The following is a 6,533-nucleotide window of genomic DNA, read 5'->3' as shown; positions in this document are numbered from 1 at the left end:
ACTTATGGAATTATTTGTTCAATAGCTCGCCGTTACACTATGACGCTAAGAATTTATATTACGTGTACTATTTTTACTGCAGCTTATATGCAGAAATTATATAAATATATATATATATATACATTCATTTGCATACATTTTAAAATGTTTTATTTTTTTATTAATTAATTTTGTAAATATTATTTCCTAACAACATTAATATTTTAAAGCTATTTTTATGGAAGGCCACATTACCATCTATTTTTTTTCGAATCATTATGCAATCTCGTCACATTTTTTTAATAGTATCCTAAATAATAAATATTTCGTAACTTTAAGTCCAAAATCGATTCAACAACATTTTAATAAATGTAATTGGCAAGTTTTAAACTTAAATATTGATTATTAATAAAGTTATTGTGTAAAATGTAATTAGGATGCCATAATATCACCTTCTTCTCTAAAGTAAAAAGATTTGTTATAAAAAAAAAACCTTTATTTTAAAAAATCTTTTGTTTCTCTTTTTTTTCTATAATATACAATATTATTTAAAAATCATGCTAATTTGCATAAAATTTTAGTAATTAATTAAAATTTTTGAATTTTTTCAGCAAAGAAATAATTTCTCAAGATTTCTGTTGCTACATTTTTAGAGTTTTTCCTTTTTCAAACGGGGAGAATTTTCTCTTTGCAATTTTACGGACATGAAATTTCCCTTGGCGCGTTTCTTTTACTACGAAAGAATGCTATCGGCTTGAAATATGCTATTTGTTTTGTACGCTGATGATCGATGCATATAATATTACGTAATGGTTCTTTCTCTTTGTATTTTATTTAGCTATTTTTCATTTACTTAAAAAGTTTTTTTAGTAATGAATCTCTCTACTTAATTTCTATAGAAGCACATATTAAGTAATCCAAGAATCATTTTTTTTAGAACGCAAGCCAAAGGCTTCCCTTATTCATTCCCAGGTCAAACAGCTCGGAGCCAAGACTGTCGCAAAGTTACTGCTTTTATTGGTAATCTCAAATGGGATTCCCTTAAAAAAGGATTCAGTGTACGAAAAGGCCATTTTTTTTTTAGGAAACTGCTGAAAGAATATTAACACGAGTTTACTGTACCGCAATTTTCATCTGCAAATTACTTCACATGAGACAAAACATATGTTTTTAAACACTACATATAAATACAGCAATCTTTTGCTCTTTTCTTTCCTAAGAAAATGAGAGATATTTTTCGTTTATATTTTAAACTTTTGACATGGAATGTTATTTCTTTTTATTTGCGCAAAATAAAAAAGACGAAATTTATTGAAAATGTTTCAATTTGAAAAAAGCCGTTGTATCATTATATATTATATTTACTATTATTAGATAGATGTTACATTTTTTTCTCTGCCTGTAATGTTGAGGAATTTGAAAGATATGCAAACTTCTAAAATGTTAGATAAAAATAATATTTCTATTATATGACAGTCTTGTCCGAGTTTTTTGAATTTATTACTAACGTTAGACACTACACTTTGCATAGATGATGCATAGATGTCATGAAAAGAACATCGTGAAATAATACAAAATTCCACAATGTTGCCGTCAAGTTTTCTACAGCGACGGAATAAATCTCAGTAAAATATGCAAAACGAGGGTGCAACCCCCGACGTTGCGACATAAAAATAACACGCAATAATTACACAAAGATGCACTGCCATATAAACTGCAAAGTTCCATGTCACCACGCACCGAATACAAAAACTTTGGACAGTTAATTTCCATGAAAGTTATAAAACATGGTTCGCGTTACAAACAGGTTTGTTTATTTATAAAATTCCGTTTGTGTAAAGATATAAGATGAAATTGATTTGCTTTTAAGTTCATATTTATAATTACATAAACATTTCTCAATTTCGGTAACAAACAATAATAATGTAGAACAGAGCAATACTACGAACATCTAAAAAAAAGTTAAACAAAACTGATTATTATAGAAATATTTAAAGGAAAAAAATGCTCCAATTAGTTAGCTTTAAATTATAATAATTAACATTTATATATTATCAATATAAACTATAATTTCAACATAAGTGTTAATTATTGCAGTTTAAAGCTAAATAATTTTTAAATAAATAAGAGACTTCTATAATTAGTAAATAATTACCGATTTCATTTAAATTTTTTCTTTGACATTCGCTATTGCTTCATTCTCCCCTACCTTAAAAATATCGAAAACATGATATACATATATCTTAAACAGCATATATGTTTTATGTCACGTATTATAGTGGCACTGAACGTATATCGAACTATCGCTGGGAGCGAAAAATGAGAGATTATCACTACTCTAATATACTACAATATCGTTCGCAATTTCTTTACGTGCACTGTTGCATCTTAATAAAATATACGTGAATATATATCATTGTTTAATATACTCATGTATTAAAATGTCATCTGCCCAGCAGGTTCCATATATTTTATCGCATACGCCACAGGAGAATTTTCATTACCAAAAGCACATAATGATAAAATATGATTATGTGCTCCTAAATAAGGTATTAGATAATGCACTTATATTAGTCCTTTTACATTGATTGCGTTCAGTAAAAAAAAACAACTTAATAAAACTTAATAAGCATTTTATGTTGATTGGATATTTTTATAGATTTGAATTTTGAGATAAAATTATTTCTCTAGATCTAAAAATTTGATCAGTATAAAGTGCTTATTAAGTTGCTTTTTCTGCTGAACGCAGTCATTGCTATTTATTTATGTTATTCATTATTAGATGACATTTATTTTTCACAAGGATGTTTAAAAATTTTCATACCGCCTCTTATAAGTGGCTATTAAAAGAGCATTGAAAAATCGTTGATGTTATATGATGTTAGGTGATTATTAATGGTATTCAACGTTTTTATACAAAACAGAGAGACTATACTAAAAAATTACTTACTATAAAAATATAAAGAATCAACGAGATACTTTTTTAGCAATTATTTGATTCGTACAACGCATTTCTGCACAAATTTTAAATTTGTATTGATTACTAATCACCATTCAAGGCATAAAAGACAATAAATTTTACATAATTGGTTTTCATGAAAGATTTATGTACTCCTGCGGTTAATGGAACATAGCCACGTAACAAGAGCAATTTTGTGATAATAAAACGTGATTGTTTAAAACGGAGATAGAAAAACTGAAAAAATGAATCGCGACATAACAATATCCGTTCAGCAAGCGTTTGCCTGATCGACTGTGTAGAAACGCGGAATCCTCTTTCTTTTCTATTTTTCTGCCTTTTTTATTTTCCTTGAACGATGTCGATGCACACAGAAGATTAATTATATTTCTGTGTTGCAGATGATCCACCTTTTGTCTAATTCTCGCTTTTATGATAAAGAAGACTCCATTGTGACGCATTATCTAATTTATATACGTTATTATAGCAGAATCAATAAAATAGCTTGGAAAAAAATTCATTTAAAAGTTTTCTAAAGAATTTACAATTTTAAAAAGGTTTTTATAACATATCATATACGAAGAATACGACGCTCTTTGACATTTACAATTAACTATGAATTATTGTAAATTTCAAAAGAAAACTACTTTTCTTTAAAAATGGAGATTATTTAATATCATCAGGAAACAACTTTTTTTGTATTAATTAAATTAATTAAATGTGCTTAAAATAAATATTTACATAAAAATATTATTAGACTTAAGATTATTTATTGTGATAATTAAAATTAATAAACAATATTAATTATAATTAAATTAAAAATACTTAAAATAGAAACAGGAAAAGAATAAGAAAATCGTATGAAACTTTTATGTCTCAGAAAGAAATCTTATCATTATATGTTATAACTATATTATCCTACTTTTTAATCTCTGTGTAACTGTATATAATAGCAATAAAGAAATATAAACGAAATATTAGATATAAGGCATAAATATATATATATGTATGCTTTATATCTAAAATTTCGTTTATATTTCTTTATTGCTATTAAGGTAGAAGCATTTAGGTATACTCAATCGAAAGTTCACCCAATTATTGAGTGGTGCGAGGATTAATTGAGATCTCGCGGATAAAATTGCTTGGAGGATCTCCTGCGAACTCCCAAAGGTCAACAAGGAAAGAAAAACGGAACTCCTAGCAATTCACGTTGGTCGAGCTTAATTCGAGTACGTGGTGGCCGCGAATGAAAATTGCCGTATTAGAGAATCTATGGAAGATAATTGCATTTAAAAATACGACCAAAGAAACTTTATAAATTAATCACAATAGCTCAACTATTTTTTTAATCATTTGTCATACAAGAAATTGCCAAAAAATATAAATTAATATTGTAAATTCGTTTTTAGAGAAATAAAATGTATTAATAATTTTTAACTTGTTGCTAAAAAAATATTGCACAAAATTTATAGAAAATTCTAAAGCTCATATTCAAAACATGTTTATAACGTTGTTAGCGCGTTGTTATCATTAGCATGTAATTTACATTTCATATATTGTAAAACTTCTAGATACAATAGAATTTCAGAAATAAAAGCAAACAGATATCGATAAAAGCGCTTGAATATAGATACAGATTGAAATGTTCTTTTCAAGCCACGCTTGCGGTTTTAACATTCAATATAATCAATGTGAGTTTCTTTATAGAAATGTAATGGATACATAGCTTGCTTTACTTCCTGATTTCTCGCATCATGCTAGCTGCATGTCGATGTAATTTAAAGTACTAATGACTTAAATTACAAATTTGGAGGTAAAAATTTAGTGTAATGCTACGTTTCAATCCTCGAATTACTATACAGAATTTATTTACTATAAAAAATAATTAATATCATTAATATCATAGATACAAAATTATTTTTATATATATTTTATACAACATTTACAATAATTTACATTGAAATTAATTTACAATTAATTTCAACGTCCCATGTAATTTAATTTTGACAGATTCCTTTTCTACTAGAATTTTGAGATCGTCCAAAGATCGTCTTCAAGAAATACTAGTCGTTTTATTATAATAATCAATGTGAAAGGTTTTTGTTTAAAAAATCATTATAGATATAGTCCTCTTTTGTATGCAACGATACCTCGTTGTATACAAATGCAATCTAAAACACTAGCGGTATTATAAAGTCAGATGGAGTATTAGGTGAAGTGTTATCGTCTTTCTATACATCGAGATGATATATAGGCATGTTCGTTAACGGATTAAAAATGTCTCGAAGGAGAGATCAACGAAATTTATCGCAATCGGTAACAACAAGTAACGATCATTATACGCTAGTTATTTTATTATTTCTAAGTTGAAATAAGTAAATTGAAAGTCTATAAATTCTATTCCAACCATCTTACAGGCGCATAAACGTCTGCACGGTTATTTATGATCGCCACGCATTACGAATTTTATATTTTCACGCCAGTTATAACGTCCGATTCATATATCGCGCGAACATGGAAGAATAATTGACGCACGTGCAATGATAAAATGTTACACGTTACCAAGAGAACGTTTTTTAACTCATATTTATCGACAAAATTCTGAATTAAAATTCCAATCGAAGATTTTTATATTCTTAGAAATAATATATTAATACTTTCAATATGTGTCAAATTAAATAAAATTAGATAAAAATTACAAATACAATTGCGATAAAAATTGCAATAAAAATTAAAAATGATAACATTTCTCACATTTTAATTCAAAGAATGCTTCCAAAAATGGAACATATATTATTATATTTGGCTTAAAAAATTATTCTATATTGAATTGAATCAATATTTTCTAAAGTTTTCAAAGCTATGGAAAAAAATAGATGTTATGTAATACCAATCTAAACTTATTTTTAAAATGTCAAAATAATAGAATTGTGTGTAGTCTTGTCGACGAAAAAACTCTGTTTCTGCGCCGCGGCTATTTTTTTTATCAAACTCGAGGCTACAAATTGACGGACATTCCTGGCGCCAGTGTGTAAAATTAGCGAACGTCGAGAATCGCACTCGGGATTTATTTTTTCGTAACATCCACAGTCGACTGTTGCTGGATTTATTCTCGCTTATTGGCCGCCACCCAGATCTCGCAGTCCATTCTTCTGTTGCCGCTTCTGTTGCTTGTTAAAAAGTGCGACGCGACGTAGAAAAAATGTACCGTAAATTGGAGCCATTTTTGTGACTGCAGTACTCCAATAATGATATTTGAGAAAACAAATCCGGATTTAAAGCGCGATAAAAGCAATTTCGTATTAAATATAGAAAGCAAACATGACAATGTTTTCATTATAAGCTGATTATGAGTTCGATGCATTAAAATTTTTACTATTTTTAAAATTTTTAAAATTTAACACACATTTTCTCACATTCTCTTGAACTTTTTGCTGTATAAATCTTCATAAATTTTATCACCTCATCTACTTTTCTGCCACATTTTTCACAAATCAGTCTCTAAAATCCTAAAAATATTCAAAGTTAATTCTCTCCGTGAAAATGTCTCTAAAATTTTATTATATAAATATTATTAAAAGACGCAGTAGTATTT

This window comes from Atta colombica, unplaced genomic scaffold, assembly GCF_001594045.1.
Source record: "Atta colombica isolate Treedump-2 unplaced genomic scaffold, Acol1.0 scaffold52, whole genome shotgun sequence".
In the NCBI taxonomy this organism is placed as follows: Eukaryota; Metazoa; Arthropoda; class Insecta; order Hymenoptera; family Formicidae; genus Atta; species Atta colombica.
Note: the sequence above shows the minus strand (reverse complement) of the source record.